This window comes from Lichenostomus cassidix, chromosome 1, assembly GCF_008360975.1.
Source record: "Lichenostomus cassidix isolate B80296 chromosome 1, HeHo_3.0, whole genome shotgun sequence".
NCBI lineage: Eukaryota > Metazoa > Chordata > Aves > Passeriformes > Meliphagidae > Lichenostomus > Lichenostomus cassidix.
The window spans coordinates 46,327,392-46,349,709 of NC_139479.1; positions in this window are offsets into that span (position 1 = coordinate 46,327,392).

Below are 22,318 nucleotides of genomic sequence, written 5' to 3' on the forward strand. Positions count from 1 at the left end.
GATCCAGACATCGACTTATAAAGGGAAAGGAAGGGGGAGGGACTGTCTCCCCTAGAGCCAGTCCCGGGGAGTCTGAAGGGAAGACAGGCATAGGGAACCCTCCAGTAGATTTTGGGGTGCAGCAGAGCATATTTCAAAATGAACCAATGGTATACAGAGCAGAGGGAAAAAGGAGCACATGGAATCCTAAAAATTGCATTATGACAGTCAGTCACAGGTACCTTTAACAGCACCATATTTTCATGACTCATAGCAGGCATGAGCCCAACCATGTCTCTTCCTCTCAGGCTGGCAGAAGCAGGAGGTCACCAGTGCAGTGCACATATGCACTCTCCAGGTTTAGAAGCATATACACATTCAGGGATGTCCTAAGCACAGTGATGGCCATTATTCCTGCCCAGAACCCTTGCCTGAATCCCATTCCCCCTTATTTGCCCCACACATTCCTGGTCCACCAGCTGGTCCAGCTGGGTGCTCGCTGCAAACATGCAGCACTCACACACTCATAGCTCGCCACTAAATATCAGCACAGATCCTGCCTGCCTCCCTATCCCTTTGCAAACCTGGGCACCCTACTTTCTGGCTGGTCCAGCTTGGAGTGTGCCACTGAATGCCACGGCCCATCCCATATACTTCTGGCTTGAGGAAGGCACAGACATTCACTCCCATCACTCAACAAAAGGCACAGGGGCTGTGACCTGCAGTCCCACTGCAGCCATGGTTGCTGAGCCCATCGCTTGCCTCACTCTCCCTGGTTCCTCCAGTGGCTTGTCCTGGTTTTGGCTGGGATAGAGTTAATTTTCTCCATATTAGCAGTGTACCAGATGTTCAGAAAAAAATTAACTCTATCCCAGTTCAAACTGGGACAGTGGCTTTGGGAACATACACCGTTTCTACCCCAGTGAACTCCAAGGACCCAAGTGGCTCCAGTAGCTGAGGCCCCAGGCAAGGAGCCCCGTCTCACTCCAGGAGCTGGCATGCAGTCTCCCCATGCTACTCCACTCAGTAGCTGGCACCAAGTCCCTGCAGCATTACACAATGTGGATAGTGATAGTATACAGGAACAGGGTTAAGAAAAGGTTTAATACGAAAATATGACAAGACAGGACAAACTGTGATAGGACAAACAGGCATAGAGCATAGCCAGGCAAGTGCACTAGCCAGCTCTGATTAACATGCCATCAGCCCTGTTTTACATACTTTTCTGTTTATTCTTCATTTGTTTCTCCCTTCTCCCCCTTCATTTGCATGTTGTATGTTCACACAAACCCCCTCCAACATCTTCAACCCTCAGTCTTGCATCCTTCTGAGTTCCAAAGCGCCAGTTTGTCTGCAGTTTCTTGATACTTCATCAACTAGTGTGACTGTCTCATTGTTTCTGTTTACTATCTATATAAATGTTAACTGGACAAGTTTTATGACCATCTGGTTTCTCTCTCCCTTTCTTTATCCACTCAGGTGAAAAAAGGAAGCATTTTCACAGCCCACATACTCTCCAGGCCAGTGGCAAGGTCTGTTCTTTTTTCAACCTTTCTTATAATTTCTTGGTCAGATCTGTCCTGATTTATGACTCCTTTGACCAGGTGCCCTTAGAGGAGGAGATACTCTCCTTCAACACACCCTTACAGATTAATTTGATTTAAGATATTTTACACAGCCTATGATAAATTGCTCTTTAATCACATCTATTTTTTGAGAGTGATGTCTGAAGTAATAGTTGAGTGCTCTGAAGACAGTAATGGATGTGGAGGATGCTGCAGATCTTCCTCAGATCGGTAGGAGCAATGATATAAGGAGTACTTATGTCCTGTTACAGAGCAGTGCATCAATAAAAGAGAATGAAGAACCAGTTCAAGCAGTGGAGCCCTGTGCTGTTAGGTCACATGCTGCCTCTGTTCTACACTGCTCCAAATCTCTCTCTTGAACAAATTTATTACAGAATGGAGTAGTTGTAAATAATGTGATTATGAGCCAGTCTGTTCTACTTCATCTTGGAGACAGGCATCAGTCTTTGTCTCTCATTTAACGCAAGAGCTGTAATTACTATGTCCAAGTGAATCATGTTTTTTCTGGGCTAAAACTCTTTGTGGAAGGTGAAATGTTGAGTATACAGAAGGTCAGTGCAGTTGCCTACTGCAAGTGATTCTAAAGAAGACAGTGGAGAACTAAAAGATGATAGAGGCTTTGGGTTCCAATGAGGCAAGGGCAGGATGTCAGGAATTCTCCAGATTCAGGAATACCTCAAGATGTCAAAATAGCTCTTGAAATAGTTCTGTTAACACTCAGAGATATGTACCTGAGGCTTTTTTGTAAAGAAAATAATAAGATATAAAACTTATAAATTGTATACTTTTCAAGAAAATCTGAGCATGATCTTACTGAAAGGTGAAAGACACCTTCCTCCAATTTCCATGCCTCACCCTCACAAAGTGACAATAATTCCTCTGAATTAAATTAATTTAATACAAAAACATTCCCAGTATCTGGTATTAATGATGGGAAATATTGAGGTGACTGTTGGAGTATTGACTCTTGAAAAAATTATTATAGGATGTTGATTGAAATAAACTCATCTACTGAGTACCATAATCTTTCCTAGAGTTACTAAACTTTTCCAGGTTTTACATCTACTTTATGGATGGCACTCCTTTTTATGCGTACTGTGATCCATTATTTCACAGACTTTGTATTATTTCTGAATTATGAGATTCAGGGAACAAATAAATGTCTTAGGACTTTAAGTCAAATGAAGGGGCAACAGGTAGGACCACTGAGTCATTCATGGATTATTGGGTGTAAATAGTTAAACATTATGGAAATTCTTCAGCTTAAAAATTGTATTATCTGTTAAGAATGTTATGCAATCTTTGATTTACATTCTTTTCAGAAAATTTATGTAGTTATAAGGATTCTGATTAATACGGAAAAATAAATCAAGAAAGTAACTACTCTTCCCCAGTTAGGCAGTTCTGATACTAAAAATCATTACAATTACAATTTCCCAACCTGTGTGATTTCAACTCTGCAATATATTCAGCTTGGCAAAAGTAAAGGATGATTTTGACAGTGGATATTCAGTTCCGCTGCATATTAAAAGTAAACCAAACCCTGTAAATTTTTAATAGAAGGTAAATATGAAAGAAAAAGAAAAGCAGAACCTTTTTGTTGTAAACAAAGCATTTCTGAAAAGTTGAGCTTTGCAACTTGTAAAAATAGTCTTTTTCTTAACATGACAAACAGCGAGCAATTCTTCACCAGCAAGCCCACTGAAAAAGCAGTTCATACACAATAGGTACAATATGTAATCAATTTTAAGAACTGTCTAAGGAAAAGTGATTCTGTTTTATCAATAATGGTATTGTGCTGTAAACTATTCTGTCATTTCTTTGTGTAGTCCAGTTTTGAGGTGAGAAAAAGCTTAGCAAGGTGTTCAGACAGGCTGAAAATTAAAGCTTGGCCTTGGAATTCTTTGCAAGCATTTCATATCAGTAAAATATGCACCTGAAAAGTTTCCAATCTTGAGTACATCTGTTCTACTTCTGCTTTTTTTAACTGAAATTAACTCTTCCTAAAAAGAGATGGACTCACTTCCCCAGAAAGTGATTCATTCAACCTGGTACAGGCAGCAGAGAAATTTGGTTTCAGTTTCTTGCAAGATGTAATAGAGTATTTTATTTAATATCCCTTTAAAAATACATTACCAAAATTTGATACAATCTTACAACATAAAATACTACTAACTCACCACATTTCTTGCAAAATGCTAAGCAAATTATTGAAGTTTTGCTTTAAGAATTGAACCATCACTTTCTTTAAAACAATGTGCTGAAAAAATATGTTGTTTTGCTTGTGCTTATCTTCAAGAGTAAACTTCAAGTTAAACGATGTGTGCATGAAATTGGTTCATAAAATGTGAAGTAAGCATCTGTCAAGACATGTGTGCATGGAAATTAGGATGATTGAAAATAGCTTATTCTAAAAAGAATTTTCAAGAATTATAAACCAATGGGAAATTTTTTCCTCAAAGTTAACTCTTAAAAAAATAGCTACAAATAAAATAATAAAAAATTACATTTTTTTATCTCTGTGTTCATACATTCATGCTTAAAGATTCATATTATTTATTATATAGATAGACAAATGGATTTTGTCCCAACAAAACCTAATTATCACTGATATACATTTGCATACAATCTATGACTAGCTTCCCATTAAAAAAAACCAAACAATCTCTCATACAGGTAGAGGTCAAACAATAGAAACAAAGATTACAATATTATCTAATTTTTCTGATAGAGGATATTAAAATAATTGCAAAGTTATTATGTAATTATAGTGACAACAATTTTTTTTCTTTGTATGTTATGCCAGTCAAAGTCAGTGAAGGTTATGGAGAGAAAACAAATTTTATGCCTCACTTGAGGAAAGCAATCAGGTATAGTGAAGATCGAGTAGTCTGTGGAATATTTTGTAGAAATGCATTAGGCTATGAATATGTGAAGAAGGGAAATGCATAAGAGGTAAAGATAATTCTCTGTGACCTTTCTCTTTTTATCCCTTTATTAGAAAGACCCCAACTAAGTAAAAAAGGGTATGTAATTTTCTCATATTTTAAAAGTACATATTTTTCTTACTCTCTGCAGAATTTTTATTACCCTCAACAGAAACTAAACTAGAAATTCCTGCCTATGTAGTATACAAGATATGGGTTTAAAAATTAATATCACTCTATATTGAATTGATAAACTGGAATAATGTCTTTGGTTATGAAATAATTAGTGTTATTTTTAAAACATATTTTGAAAGCAGACAGGTTTGAGTTTTGTTTTTTTTTTTTTTTTTTTTAAACATGAATTTGAGAGTTTTTTTGACCTCTGACCTAGTCATACACCTTTCCTTGACAACAGCTTTAGAGCATCCACAGCGCTAGTACTATAATATGACACCTTTTTGCAGATTCTAGCTGTTCCTCTTTCTATTTCCATGAAAGGAACAGTAAAAAAATAAAACTGTTTCTTTTTTCCATCTCTCACAAAGTATTATTTTCTGAGTGTATCATTTTGTTGTATATTTTTGTTGAGAATGGAATTTAAATTGAATAGAGCTGGTCTATCAAATAGCTGAAAATAATTGGCAGGCATGGTTTAACTCAGAATTGAATTCAGTCTTGGATAGCACTGCAAATGTATTTATCTGAAGAGTTACTTGCACAGTATATTGCCTTTTTTATGGAAACTGCACGAAGCAAGAAGAAAGAAAATGAAACAACAAAAATCCCTGTAATAGCTTTCAACTTCTTAAAGTTCTAAAAATATTTGCCTTTGGAATTCTGTTTGATAGTAAACATTTAATACAATGGATTCAAAACAAGTTTTCTTTTCTGAAACAAAGCTAGAAGCAAAATGGAATAATTTAATAAGAATTCACATTAAACTATTTTCCCTGTATCTCACAATTTTTATATCTTTGCTCTCTCTGGTAAATATGGAAACTAATTTTTATATGTTTTTTAATTTAATTAAATTTGCATTATAAAAATACATTTTTATGGCTTCTATGCTTGCTGGTCTATGGTTTCTATGTTCACTCCAAAATCCAACCAACCAACCAAAAAAACCACATAACAAATACCCCCCAAAATATGACTAAGAATGGAAAATTACAGTACAGAAAGTTATTAAATTTGAAATATGTTGCCATAGCAATAAAACCACAAAACTTTTAGAATGTGACTTAACGTAAATACACAAAAGTGCTTTTCATATTTTATATCTATATGCAACACACAGGTATAAATTATATTACTAAAAGTTATTACTTCAAGTGAAAAAATTAGTATTTTCTTAGCCATATCCTCCCTAGAAATACAAAACTAAATATATTCTAGTTAGTTCCTGACTTTCTTCCATTCTCTTGCTCACCATCTCTTTGTCTATTTAATCATTTGGCACAATTAAATTATAATTATGATATAATTAATAATTTTCTTAGTATTTTAGTAATTCCTGTAAGTATGTTTCCATTGGATTTAGTTCTTGTGACAAAAGCTCCAAAGTTTCAAGAACCTCCAAAGTTTCAAGAACCATGTGCTGCAACATGAATGGAATATCAGGACTAATACATCCTCAGTTGTTGAAATATTTTTTTCTGCATTCTCAGGGACAAACTACAGCTGATGCAAATGCATAGAAACCTAGAAGACAGGGAAATATTGAGGGTTTCTAATTTGTGAGTTTGGAAACTACTGGTATAGCTTATGTGTATACCCACATGCACATATATAAAGTATTATTTAGTAGACCACATAATAAGAAAATTATGCAATAATGTGAAAATTACTTACAAAATTTTATCAAAATATTTCTCTTTAAGTTAATATTTTTGCAAAAAATACAAAAATTTAGCAAAAAATTTAATTATTGCAGTTCCTTAAAAAAAAAAAAACATTGCACATATTTCTGCAAAATTCATCCCACCAGCTCTAACACTGATGTGAGCATCCCACTGAAAGCCAAAACTGAAGGGAAGCTCCTGGAACCCTGCCTCAGACATATTTAAGGGGAAATGGTAGTCATTAGGACGGGAGACACATAGAGCACACATGAAAGGAAGCAGCAGAGGAAAACAGGGAAAAGGTCGTTTTTGTGGACATAGCTAGAGAGGAAATCTTGGAAGAAGACACAATATTCAAGAGGATGCACTGCTGCAGGACTGCAGGGAGCCCACGGTGGGACAGGGCAGCCCAAGGAACTGCAGATAGTGAGAAACTCTTGGCAGGACAGGGACTGCATCCCTGAGGGACTGCAGCTCACAGGTGACCCATGCTGTGGCAGGAGAAAATGAGTTAATAATATGGTGCAGCAGAGGAAAACAAAACATGGAACAGGAGAAAGAAAATGTTTTACACTTACCTCACTGTTCTGCACTGCCTGTCACCTTGCTGAGGCAACTGGGGGAGACTGAATGTATGACACAGCAAAAACAGGAGAAGAGTCAACTAGGAGTGTTTGCAGGAAATTGAAATAAATTGAACTTAAATAATTCAAGTTAAAATTATTTTACCAGACAGATAAAAGAACTAACACAAAAACAGGTCAAGCAATAGTTACTTGACCACCAGCAAAGCTATCAAATTTAAAAAATGCTTAGAACCAGCTCAGGACAAAGTAGAGGCTTGAGGGGGAAAATAAGGATAGAGAAAAAGCATAGATTAAGCACTTTGTGAGCTGATCCAACCTAGACCATAGGGACTTTGTTAAAAAATAGTACGACACAATGAACATCTGACAGAGAATTTGTTAGTCCAGAGGGCAAAATTTTGTATATTTTGGGTTGGTGGGGGAGAATGAGTCCTCTGGCATAAATCTAACTTTGTACTGTGCACTGAATAAATATTAACCCTTACACCACATTATATGTGCTCCCAGACTTCATCTTTCAATGTAGTTCCATATAAAAGGAATCCAGAATGCAAGCTTCAATGCATTTTTAATAAGGAAAAATGCATCAAACATAGAAAACTGCGAGTTTCACTTTCTTCTAAAGGGAACTTCTGATTGAAATAAAACTCACATGTAGATAACCTCTGTTTAATAGCCATTGATAAAACTACTGCATTATGTGTTTTTGAATCTTTGCATTATCCTGTACAGCTAAAAGCATTTGTTTATTGCTGCGCCAAGAAATTTCATAGTTTAATCATTGCATGCAAAATCATTTTCATTCTGTTAATTTTATAAGTTTGATGTGTCTGAAAACTTCATGTCCTGGTGTTTGAAGTGTTGAATAACTTTTCTCATTTCCCTTCTTAGGGACCCATGTGATAAAACAGATCATTGATGCTCTCTCTGTGTTCCATCATTTTGTTCCAATGTACATTTTACAGCTGCAGGATTTCTCATTTATTTCCAATCTACCATTTTAAGCTGGTATATATTTAGCTCATCACTACCTTCTCTAATTACAATGTGCATTTGGGGATTGTCCAAATAGGAGTCCTGGAAGGCTTGGCTCTTGGATTTCTCCACTACCACTAGTAGTCAATAAGTGCTGTTCTGCAAAGGTTTTAAAATTCTTTTCAAATTCCCCTTCAATATCCAGCTCACACTAGTTACATACTTTTTACGTTTTTAAGTATATCATCTTCATTTACTTTTGATTTCTGTGTATGTATTAGTTAAGGCTTTTTTGTGTATTGCTTATATTTTGCTGAATACTTTCTTATCTTATGCAGATTCAGAGTGGTTAAGGTTAGAAAGGACCTCTGGAGACCATCTGGCCCAGCTACCCCTGCTCAAGCAGGACCACCAACAGTAAATTGATCAGGAACACATCCAGACTAATTTTTACTTTTTTTTGAGGAGGAAGATTACCGCCTGGACAACCTGTGCCACTGCTCAGTCAACCACACAGTGAAAAAAATTTTTTTCTAATATTCAGAGGGAACATCCTGAGTTTCATATTGAGCCCATTGCCTTTGGTCCTGTTACTGGGCTTTCTCTTATTTGCATATTATTCTCACCCTTCCCAGCTGGGGAGAATAGATTTTTGTTGCCAATTATTGAAATAGTGGGACGACAAGCAATAAAAGCAAGACCAAACCCACCTGAAACTTGCTCTGTCCCACACAGGGGTGAAAAGTTGTCTCTTCTCCAGGAAGGAAACCTTCCACTACTAAAACCTTGCCACATAAAATTAGTATGTGTATATGTGAATTCATGGTGGCCCAGTGGGAGTGCAAGGGTCTGTGGGTCCCACACTGTTTTTATTAGCCTTATGCTAACATTAATAAGAAACCGGAGAGTTTCTTTTCTCCGACTGCTCAATACACCAATTTACATAAGAAAAATGCTGCAATTATAAAGACAAGAGGCACAATTAAAAATCATCATCAAATCTGCTTCACAGTACTTAATAAATATTCATTTTGAAAATTCCATTTAAGATTTTTGGAATGAAACAACTTTTTTTTTTCTTTGCAATATGCAAATTTGACTACTAATACTAATGTAGTAATTTAATTAAACAGTAAGTATAATGAAACTACTTGGGTTAAAGGAATATAATTTATGGAAAACACTGTAAAGAACTAGTGTTATCTGTGTGAACCACACAGCTCAGATATTTCTGTTCAACAATTTAAATTGCCAGTATTATCCTCCAACACAATTCCTCCACAATTAAAACCTTCCTGGCTTATTAGAAAGTTTCTAGCCAATATGGTTAGTTCATTATTCTTATGCTGCTCATACAAGGGAGATACTCTTGTTTTTTTTGTTACACTGTTATTCCCTCTCTTAATTCCTGTGATGGACCTATATTGTAAGAGCCAAATTCAAATTAAAATCTAAATATTTAATTAAGAATTTTTCATTTTGCTCTGTGGCAATCTCTCCATATATACATTTATCTATATCATCTATGTCCAGACTTATACCTGCATCTATATATGTATATAAGAGAATATGTCTACTTGCACAAAGTGATTTAATGCAATGAACAGTTTACTATTTACTTTTGTATCAATAGTTTTCACCATGGAAGTCACAAGCCAAGGGTATCACAAATTTAGCAACCAAACTACAATCCTGAAGACCTGGAGTCACTTAACTCTGCTTTACTGGGAATTATCATTGTGCATTTGAATCAAACTAGATTTTTATATAAATTAATATATATTTTAATTATGGAGTTTGATATAATCTCATGACTTCTGAAAATGAGGTGTAAGTAAAACATTTTGTGTGGTATGAGCCTTTACCCCTTCCAGGGATATTGGTGTGAGAATATTTATTGTGCAGAAGCATAATTACAACAGTTTAAAAGTCAAACACTGATCTATCTCATGACTGATTATTGAGTTTATAATGAACACATCCTCTAACAAGGAATGCAATCAATAGTTCTCACCCCAGACTCCTTTGACCATTTCAGTTCATGTAAGTGAACTGTGGGAAATGGGTTAAAAACAGTCTGTGCCTTCTAGATGTCACACTCCAGATCTCAAAATTTATTAGCTCTGGTTATAATAAAAAAATTTAATTTAGGCAAAACTATATAAGCAGCTATAGTTTTGTACTATTTAAAGAATCAAAAGTGTTATCAAAGATGTGACTGTTGTGAAGTTACATTTACGTAATGGATACACTATTATCAAAATAATTGCATTTATTAATTTTTTCTGGTTAATAATAATTAATATATAAATATTCTTCAACATTTTTTCAGCAATTTAATATCCAATCAAGATTCAGCAATCCAAATTTTCACATAAAATTTTTCATAAAGCAATAAAACAACTTGAGGTATTAGTAATAAAAAAAATAATTTCTTATTTTTAAAATAATTTGCCAAGATCACAATTACTGGTGGGCAGAGAGGCAAAAAAGCTGGCTTAATTTAGAGATTTTTTGAGACAAAATCACAACATGATATGAAATTATTTGGATCAATTTTAGTGTGAAGTTTATAGTTACTTTTGATACTTGAATAAAAAAAAGTTTTTAAGGTTATGTGACTATTCATATTAAAGAAAAAAATACACAGAATTGGAACTGATATTTAGAATGAACAAGTCATTTAAAATTTTAAACTTTTAAAATACAAATGGGTCAAAATTGATGAGTTGTCTCACACACAATTCCTTACATACCAATACTGGAATTCAAGTATCACTATAAGAAAACTCTACAAAATATTTTATAAAGACCATTTCTCTTCTTGCAATATTGAGAAGTCCATAGCTAGATTTAATAATCTGTAAATGGAAGTTTAAACTTTAATGAATTGATTTAAAACGCATTACTTCACGTTTTTTGGATCAGTGTATTTAAAAATATGAAAAATTTTATTTTTAATGTGAATCAGTATTCCCATATCCCTTGACACTTATTTTCTGACCACAAAAAGATGATTGGAGGTAGTCATTTGGGTCCTACCAGCAAGGAATTTTTATTTATGCTGTGTGTGCTTAACTGTAAAATAAATTTGGTTTTATTTCTCATGGCAGTAAATTTGCGCAGGAGAGTTTATCTGTAAGGGCTAAGTCTTTTTTCAAAGACCACTTTAAGAAATGCTGTCATTTATGAGTTTCAATGCCTTTTCAGACAGGACTTCTGAATGATGAGGTATTTTCTGAATGCTACTGCCAACAGATTTCAATCTAAGTGTTCACTAACTGTACGCTTTGGCATTTCCACCATTGTTTTTTCTCTTTAGAGGGGTATAAATCACAACTATCATTATGGCATAGGAATCACAAAAAATAGTACGAATAACCTACATTTTAGATTGATGGTCACTTGTACCATTTACAAGCGGAGTGGTGCAGTTGACACAAGAGAAAGAAGAGATGCCATCCAGTGGGACTTGGACAAACTTGAGGAATGGGCTCATGGGACCCTCATGACATTCCACTAGTCCAATGAAAGGTCCTGCAACTGGGTTGGGGCAAGCCCAGGCATGAGTACAGACTGCAAGACAAGCTCATTGAGAGCAACCCTGTGGAGAAGCACTTGGAGGTTCTGGTGGACAAAAAGCTGGACATGAGCCAACAGTGTGAGCTTGCAGTCCAGAAGGCCAACTGTATCGCCAACTGTATCCTGGACTGAATCAGGAGTATGGCCAGCAGGTCAAGGAAGGCGATTCTGTCCTTCTTCTCTGCCCTCCTGAGGCTCCACCTGGAGTACTGCATCCAGGTCTGGGGATCTCAGCACAGAAAAAGACATGAACCTGTTAGAATGGGTCAGGAGGAGGCCCCAAAGGTGGTCAGGGGGCTGAGACAACTCTTGTACAAAGATAGGCTGAGAGACCTGGAGTTGTAAAGCATGGAGAACAAAAGGCTCCTGGGAGACCTCATTGCAGACTTGCAGTACTTAAAGGGGGCTTATAAAAAAGATGAAGAGTTACTTTTTACACAGGCAGGTAGTGATAGGGTAAGGGGGATCAGTTTTAAACTAAAAGAGGAGCGATTTATATTAGATGTTGCGAAGTCAGAGGTGGTGAGACACTGGAAGTGTTTGGTAGGAGAAGTTGTTCAGAGACAGGTTGGATGGGACCTTGAGCATCTTGATCTGATGCACATCACCCCTGCCCATGCAAAGTGGATAGAACCAGGTGTTTCTTAAAGGCCCTTCCAACCAAACCCTGTAGCGGTGGCTATGGCTCATCTGGGTGCCCCAATCCTCTGGGAGAGAGATGGGGATGGATCCTGGGCTTGGTACACTCCCAGGACCCCCTGCTCTCCAGGCCAGTTGGAAGGCACCCAGGCTTGACAAGGTGACAGCCACTTCTCTCCCCCTCCCCCGGTTCCCTATATGGTTTGATTTCTAGAATGTTCCCCTTTGTTCGGTGTAAAGATATATGGTTGGTTTTCTTTTTATAGTACTGTTATTTCCTTGGATATATAATTTGTCGCTCAAAAATCCCTCTTTCCCCATTTGCTCCCCAAATCTTCTCCTTCCCTTTCCCCTCCCCCCATAAATATTGTTGTGCAGAAGGGCTCGGGGCCATTTTGTGGATGCCCCGAGACCCCTCCAACTCCCCTCACCCCTTACCCTAATAAACCCTCCTTGGAGCACCGACAATCTGGACTGCATCTCCTGTTTGCTTCGCCGACCTGCTGACAGCACCTGCGCTCCATCGGGGCCCCGCCCTCTCCCGCAGTCTCTCCCTTCCCCGAACTCCGGGGTGGTTGGGGCACCCACGGACGGGACTCCTACAAAACCCTTTCCATGACTGTATTATTTAGATACAGAAATTTACCCAATGCTTCAGAAATACCTGAATGCTCACAAAACTAAAAATCACCATATTTTTTTCAAATTAATTTGATAAAAAGTACAAGAAATTACAAGAAACAACAAAAGCAAAGCAACAGCAAAAAACACCCTCCACACTTTCCCCCACCCTCCCCTGCCCCTGTAAAAGCCCAAACTACAAACTTTTTCACTCTAAGTTTCATTAAACATTAGAACAGATTGCCTGGACAGAATGTGGAGGCACCATGCTTGGAGAAATGCCAATCATGATAGAAAACAGCCCTGAAGAAGTTGCCCTATTTGACCCTGCTTTGAGCTATGGTTTGGACCTCAAGAGGTCTCTTCAAATTTCAATCATTTAATGTTTCTAACAGTTTCACTATTTTGCTTTACATTAGCTAATTTTCTCTGCTACAGCATGATGAGAAATGAAAGTTTAAAGATGATAATATGTTTCTCATATTTGCATCTCTCCAGTCACCATGAATGTGGGCAGGAAGCCTGATTTGTACACCGGGACCTCAGGCACTACAGAACTAAATGAATGAAAATTCTCTGAGAGAACATAAACATTAAAATTTCACACTTAGGGCTTTTGTTTCCCTCTTTTATTTTCTGCTTGAACTTTAAGTATGAGTTTGCAAATGTTTCCTTTCTTTTGTTTATGATCTCAATGTATAATCTACATGAAACAAGGACAGAGTATATTAATACTGAGAAACACTATCTTCTAACAATCTTTCATATAATGCCTTTCATTAATCTAAAAAATATTTATAAGCATAGTGCTATTTCAGCAATTAAAATTTCCTGCCAATAATTAATGGAGGTATTGCTAGCAGAAGCAAATAAAATTTTATAGAACAGATTGCTCTAAGCTGCTATTCAGATTAAAATGCAAAGGATCATGAGTACATCCCTATCTGTCTTCTAAGTTGCAGCCTTCATTTGAGAGTGTTAACAGTGGTATGATAAACTCAGACTTAAAGTATCAAAATTCTGACAGAGAATTAAAATTTACATTGAAATATAGATTGAAATATGCAGTGGATTAACCCTGACCAGCTGACAGATTCCCACCTAGCCTCCCTCCCACTCTCCCTCTTTAGCAGGACAGGGAAAGAAAATAAGATTTTAGAGCTCATGGTCAAAATCAAGAGAGAAAAATCACTTAACAGTGGGCAAAAGAGAGATAGCTTAGGGAAAATTAATTTAATTTATTGCTAATTAAGATAGATTTAGATGAGTGGAAACAAAACCAAAACCAAAACACATTCTTACACACACACGCATTTGTTTTTCAATAACGTAATCCCAACCCTGTATTTCCAATTCCTCCACCTATTCCATTCCTAGAGGGACTAGGATTATAGGGGACAGGAGGTTGTGGTCAGTCCATAGCAGTTACTCTCTGCTACTTCTTCCTTCTTACATGTTTGCCCAACTCTTCTCTGGGTCCTCTCTACCTAGAGCCTTCAGAGTAAACCTGCACCAGAGTAAGTCCTCTGTGGTCTACTTTCCTGTCAGAAAAATCTTCTCCAGTGTGGGGTCTCAGCAGATCACAATTACTTCAGGAAATATCCAGTTGCTCTGGTGTCAGGTCCCCTGTGGTATAGACTGCAGTGTGGTTATCTTCTCTGGCATGTTTCATGCTAAGGGCTTCAAGGAAATCTCTTATGCAGCAGTTGTAACACCTCTTCCCCTTCTTTATTCTCTGACTTTGGTGCTCTTAGGGCTGTTTCTCACTTTTCCCCTCACTCCTCACTCTCTGTTCAGCATTTTCCCCTTTGTAAATATGTTTGCCCAAAGGTACCACGAGCTTGGCTGACAGGCTGGGACATGTCCTGTGGCGGGTCCGTTGTGGAACCAGCTGGAACCAGCTGAGTCCAGCATGTCACAGCCACTCTTGCAGATCCCCACTATGATAAAACTTGCCACCTATATCCAAAAAAAAGAAAAAAAAAAAAAGAAGTCTTGAAGATGGTTGCAAATGCAAATTAAAATACCAAAATTTCATTGTGTTTGAAGTCACCGTTTGAAACTGATTAAGGTAAAAAGTGAACAATTTAAATGTAACTTCATTCAGAAACCTGCACTCGGCTAGAATCACTGAACCAAGTTAAACAAAGGTACTGATGAAGGGAAATGGATATGCGAAGAACTGCAGGCACTAGAGGAAGTGCAAGTTGTAAGAAAGACAATTGTGACATAAAGGACCATTTTCCTCTTGTATATTTTTTTTCAGTGTTAATCACCGTCATTCTTTCTTGCAAAGAATTTATTTTAAATTAACCATGACAGGAGGATTATGTGATTACTGGGAAGCTAGTTATAAAAAGTAAACTTGAAAAGTTTGTAATTTAGAATTTCGGGGGTTTCTCATCACAGAGCATGTATAAAAATAACCCATATATATATATATATGTGAACACAGGTGAACACATAGAAACAAAAACACCTGATGTAGATGGAGTCCTAGTCAGTCTGATTTAGGCAACTACCTTATTCCCCTCCTTCTGAATAAATTTTCTGTGTCCCCTAGGATGTTAGTGAAAGTCTGTATATATAACTTCCGAGATCTTCAGGATGAGATCTTGTTTGTTTAGTTTGGGCATTTAAAATTAGTGCCTACAATTTTCCATGGTTTCTTCAAGCACAATATTGGGAAACAAATGTAACAGAAAATTAGAAAATTGTTAGTCTGATCAAAAATATCTCATATAGATCCTGGAAGACTAGTCCAAATGCTGTGCAAAACCAAAAGTATCAATCAAAGTGCAAGAAAAATTGCCCTACTATTCATAATCTTTCAAATATTTTCTTATGCCCCTTTGGATATTCTGGACAGCGGACTAACTTTAATGGCTGAAACTGAACAAGAAGCAATCTTATCTGAATATTTATCAGCTTGTGAGTGACATAGGTGGGAGTGCTCAATTTAATTGTTTAAACCAAATAAAGTCCATTGCATTCAATTTTGCAATTTAATTTTATTGGGATAAATGTTCTTTTATTGGGATAAAAGTTCTGCAACCAACAAGAAAAGGTAGCATCATGTCTTCCTCATGTTCTATGAATTGCAGCAATTGTGCCCACTAAGAGCTCTGTTCAGATTATTAAAGGTACCTTGCAAACTACATAGTATCCTGTCTTAGACACAAATAGTCTTAAACAGAATTCAGCTGCCTCAATGGTTTGTTCAGTGAAAGCAGGAAATGTAAAATGAAACAATGTTCCCTTTTTTTAGTTCAGTTCTTTATTACTAAGCATAGAAGGTAAAAAGGAAGAAAAAAAATTGTGATTGGAAGAAGCTATTGCAGGACAAAATGTGATAGTACTGCTCACAGTTAGAATCAAATATGTAGCTCCTGCTGTGATTGTGATCAGATCATTTAAATTTGTCTTGAACACAGCCTATGAATCTTGCAGGAGTTTAATTTTTGTGAAGAACATTTCCCCAAAAAACTCTTAACATTTTTAAAAACCATTGAGACCACTCTGTTTTTCTGATACTTCCCCTTGTATTACTATTTTTCCTGAAAAAGAGAAAAGGTTCTTAGTATAAAACTGACCATGTAGACCAACATTTTTTTCTTATTTAAGCACTTGAACATAAGCAATAGAGCAGTATTTCCCAATATAGATCCTGAACAGTCACATATAATGTTTCTGTTAATAGAACAAAAGAAAGGCCAGTCAATTCAAACAGCTGGACACTTGAGAATAACAAGATCTACTTGTGGACATGGACAAAGAAAAGAAACTACTGTAATATACAGAGAAATTATCAATCAGTAATTATTGTTACAAAACCCTCATTTCCACAATGCACCTAAAGGTACAGTTTTTTACAGACATTATTTCTAAGCAAAATATTGCTATATGGGTCAGTGTAAATGCCTTTTCCCAGGAGAAATAGACTCTAAGAAATTGTGTTGTGAAGTATTACATCAGGAATTGTCATTTAAAAAAATATTATTTTTGGTTGCATCTTATATTTTCTCTGTGATTCCAATCAGACACTGTCATTTTATATGCCAGAGAAATTTACATATAGAACAGTCAATTGTTAAATTGGCTGCTTTGTAAAATGGGCAGAGTTAAAAATAGTTTATAGATTAGTCTACAGTTTTCATGCTGTTCTTACTGTTGCAATTTAATATTACTCTAGCTATATTTTCCATCTTCTCATTTCTCAACTCAAATATAAAATAAAGATATTTGCCCATTTTTATTTCAATAGGTATATGGAATGAAGTGCAACTTCTAAACTATTAAAAAAGTTATCTAAACAATGACCTTAAATCAAATAATTACTGAATACTGTCTATCTATGCCCTTGAAGAAGTAGTGTAGTAGCTAAGGGTTTCCTAATGGAATTTAATGGCATATTGCCTCTGCATTTTAATTTACAGTTGCAGCCTGGTAACAACCAACTCTTGAAGCCCGAAGCCTCTATGTTTCATAGATCTTAATGTTTCCATCCACAATCAGTTTCTTATTTTTGTCAGCAAGCATTTCAGTTGAATTTTTCAGTCTCTGATGGTAGTTTTTTAGGATGCACTGTGTACTTTGGTTAAATTTTCTCTTATTTTCTAAGTTCTTATAAGTGTCAAGCCTTGATTTTAGACCAAAAAGGACTGATTAAACCACGAAGCAAGAAAAGAAATAAAAATAGCTGTATATACCTCCAGCTGGACTTCAAGCTCTAGTTTTTGGGGGTTACTTCTAAAGCCCCAAGTCATTACAAACCTTTCAGTTTGCAGCTGGAAAAATGAAAGAGGGTACTTGTAGCAACGTGGGTTTTAGGATTCCATGTGCTCCTTTGTTCCTCTGCTCTGTATACAATTGGTTCATTTTGAAATATGCTCTGCTGTACCTCAAAACCTATTGGTGTGTACCCTCCTGCCCATCTTCCCTTCGTCCTCCTGGGACTGGCTCAGAGACAGCCAGCCCCTGCCCCCTCTCCTTCCCCTTAAAAGGCAGAGCCTGGACCAGCTCGTGGTCTTTTCCATCTCTGGGCTGCTAACATCCCCTCCCTGCCTTGTGTCCCTTCCCCCTTCTCCTTCCCTGCACCCCTTTTCCCATTACCCCAAATAAACATCCCTAGTAGAACAGAGATGGAGTCCAGTTCTTCCTTCGTATCACTATTTTCCTGCTTGAATTGACGCGGTTAGAAGACTGCCGCCATGCCGCAGAACCTCGGGGGCCGCCCGCCCCAGATCCGGTGGGATTTACAAGAACCAGAGACCCAGTCCGGGGGGGAGCCGGCCTGTGCCGCCCTCCCGGACCGTGATACAACAGGTACTGGGCCAAATGGGTCCCATGTCTGAAGCATTATACTCACATTGATGTTCTAAAATGGTTTTCACTGCACTGTAATTCCAATACAATTTGTCCTGCGCAGTTTTTCATCTACATCTCAGATATGAACATAGCTCCTCCAAAGTGCTTTAAAATCTTCTTAGTCTCCTCCTGCACATAGTACTGCAAAGTATTTAGCAATTGCCAGGAGCTTCTCAAACATTTGCAGCACAAGGTCTGAGCTTGTGACAAGAAAAAAATTTAATAAAAATAAATACAGAAATTATTTTTACATTATTTGTTTAATCTAACCCATTTCCCATGATTGCTGCATTATATATTTGGACTCAGTTGCTTAAACGCAAATCCCACTAACCACAAATTATTCCAAATTGAGTTACTGATATTTGTATTGATAGGGATTTTTGCAATATACATCTCCTTTTCACATTAATGGACAGAAAGCCTGCACTTGTGCTAACTTCCATTTTTTGACTAGAGCAAACATGAGTGCTCTGAACTCTATACAAACATATACACATTACTGTCTGGCTAGCCATGACTGTAGCTAAATTGTAATTGTTTTACACACTGGATGCTGAAGTTGCCTTTCCATGCTTATCTGGGAACACGGGAGGCTTAAGAGAACTATGCCAATAACTACTTCAAGTATCACAAACAGAAACTTTTCTACTTGGCTCCCTAAGTAAGGAAAGTGTTTAGATTCAGTAAATACTCTCAGAGTGTTCTTGAAAATGGGCAAATATCCCACAAGTATTTTGTATATCACTTGTACAGAGCAATTCACCCAGCTTGATGGCAATGTTTAATTCTTCCTTTACATTTTAACTCCCTCGATTAGCCGGACTAATAGGTAACAGGTCATTGAGAATAGGTTAGAAAGCAGAGAATAGTAACTAAAGATGTGCAGGTATATTGAGAATATAAGGAATCACCATTTGGATCTATATCAAGCATATCAAGCATACCCATATATCTAAGTTAAAAATTACATATTATTATTTAAACACTTGTGATTTAAGCCTAGTAGCAAGTCTGCTCAACCATCAAGTTCTCAGCTTTCAAGTCTTGCTAATGTTATTAATTACTTTTCTTTAAACCAGTGCTGACGGAATTAAGAGCCTGACAGGAAGAATTCTATTTTAGTATCCTATCCCTACATGAAGTTTAAAGTAAATCAGAATCAGAGAACCATGATTTTAGAGAGTGATAAGCTTTCATTCTCAGAAATGTATAAAATCATGGGCATGTTGGAAGTGGCCTCAGGAAGTACCCATTCCAATTTCCTGTTCAAAGCTGGGGCAGGTCTGAACCTAGGCCAGGGTTTTGCTCTAGCAGAGCTTGAAAACCTCCCATGGTGGAGAACATTCTATCATGTCACTGCCACAGGAGCATTTCGTTGTACGGTTTGTGTGAAAATGTTTTAGTTTCCTGCTAGATATGATCTATGGTCAACACAAGCAAACAACACCAAAAAGCAAATCAAAAAAATAAAATCAAAACCAGAAACAAAGTAAGCAACAAAGTAATTATCGTCACCCATGTCCTCACACATAAAAAAATCATACTAATCATAAATCCTTTAAATCTATGTGTAACTGTTAGCTTCAGAATCCAGGAGGATGTTTAAGGGATGAAAGAATATACTTTAATGTTACTAAGAAAAATATCATGGTTACTAATTACATCTTGACTTCCCTTGTTGAGAATGGAGCATAGGACATTCAGACTTATTAATAGAGATTTGAATAAAATCACCTCATTGATTCAGAAATGGAAAAAGTAGAAAAATTTTGTGAGGACTCTTTAAAAATGATTGTGGTTACCTTCTTAACAATTTCTGATACTAGCAGCTGACAAATACTCACATATTTCCCATATGCAAACAGTGAAATGAGAGGAAGCACAGATAGTTTGAATATATTTTTAGATCTACATGCACATGACTCTCTAAGTGTCTCATGCTTCCTATTGTGCTTAGTTGCTTTCTTTGTGCTGTGTATATGGAATGTTACAATTTCACATATTTAGAAACATGATAGTTCTGGCAGTCAAAGGCCCTTTTTCTTGCATTTTACAGGGTCTATTAACATACAAAAAATTCACCCAGGTGTCATGATTTATCCCCATCTGGCAACTAAGTACCACATAGCCACTGGCTCAATGTCTATTTCCATTCCCCATGCTGCCTGAGATGGGGAGCTGAATCAGAAAAAAAGTAAATTTGTTGGCTTGATAGAAATCAGCTAAATAATAAAAATAAAATAGAATTAAAGCTATAGGAAATATGATAATAATAATACAAATTAAATGGTTATGATAAAGGAGACAATAAAAAGGGAGATTAATAAAACACCAAAAAAAGACAAGTGATGCACATATGACTGTTCACCAACTGTTGACTAATGTCCAGCCTGACCCTGACCAAATTCCCCTCCTGGCCAACTCCCCTAGTTCATATATTGAACATGATGTTGTATGCTATGGAATATCCTTTTGGCCAGTTAGAGTCAGCTGTCCTGGCTGTGCTCCCTCCTGGCTTCTTGTGAACGTCTTTACTGGAGGAGCATTGAAACCTGAAAATTCCTTGACTTAGAGTAAGCACTAATCAGCAAATGCTAAAGTATTGTTGTGTTGTCAACATTATCCTCATAGTAAATTCAAACCCACATTTCTGTCCCAGTAGTACTATGAAGAAAATTAGCTCTAGCTCAGATTAAACAAGACACCTGGTCTATAATTAAAACTGGGGGGCTAGAGGTGGGAGAATTTCACAATAAAACATTTAACTAGAACACATTTTGTTAGTTATGGGTTTTTTAGCAAATTGTCCGAATAATTTTCATTTAAGTTAAATTTTTCTCCTGACTTAGAGGAAAAAAAGACCTAATTATCATAGTATAAATTGAAATCTAATAAGGACAATGTGTCATTACATAAAATGTAATAGATAACTCTGAAACAAAAAAATGGTTAATGATAAATATGTATTCATGCATATATATTTTTCTGTGTTAGTTATGATTTTAAATATTTAATTAATTTGTTTTAAGAATTTAGACATCTCAGACCATCTTGTAAACTCCTGTATTTGTTCAGATTGATCTTCTTATTTGGCATACGATTATAGCCAGTACATTTTTGTGACATCGTTATGAAACAGCATTAGTCTTCTCTATGAAACTGGATAATGAAAAGAGAACCATTACATACAAATAAAAATATGAATTGTCCACATGTGTTACCACTCCTGAATAAAAGCACACATGACACTGTATTAGGATATAAATAACACAAGTGGAAAAACTCAGGTGAAAAGGGTTTTCATCAGAGCATGTGTGAGAAAAAAAAAAGGAATAAAAATACCAAAAGAGTGATAGAAAATGACAGAGACACAACGGACATTGAAAGAATAGTATTGCAATCCAGAGAAAAATCCAACAATATGCTTCTAATGTCAGTACTATTTTAACACTGGATTTAAATGCTAGTTGAAAAAGATGTTTGGAGCTATTAAGACTGAAATTATTATCTTTGTGAGGTTGTCTTCTATTCAGATTGAAAAGACATAATACATTAATTTAAAAAATATACATTAGAAGGTATACATCATGTAACTACAGGGGAGCCTTTTTCAAACTTCTGTGGTTGAGGGGGGAGGTTTGTGTTGTTTTGGATTTGGTTTGGTATTTGTTTTGGTTTGGTGATTTTTTTTTTTTAATGTTGGGATTCTGAAGTGCTGAAAACTAGTAATAAGTCTGAGGTAATTTATTTAGAAACCACTAAGAAAAATGAAAATGACTACTCCCTAAATAGTCACTAACTGAAAAAAAGGGATAATTTGTAAGGTAATTTATAGAGGTCCAGTGATGCTCAGGAGCGGTGTTAAACCACGTAGCAATCTGTGAACCAGCACTGGCCCACCAAATGCCCAATATTTTCCATATAATTTGAGTTCCTTGAAAATTAAAAGACAGAAATGAAAATGATTCATTTGTTGCACATGAGCATAGCAAAATGAGGGCAAAATATCTGATAGAACATAAAATCTTCAAAGGCATTGGGAAACAAATTGTTAATTGTATGGGTTTTATAGTATGTCTATAACAGTTTTTAAGTATGACAGATTTAATTTGCAGTCTTCTTTAGAAATTAAAGTATTTTTCAGGAGTGTGTGTGCATACCTGTGTGCACATATATGTTAATACATATTTGCATATATACACAATGTTTTT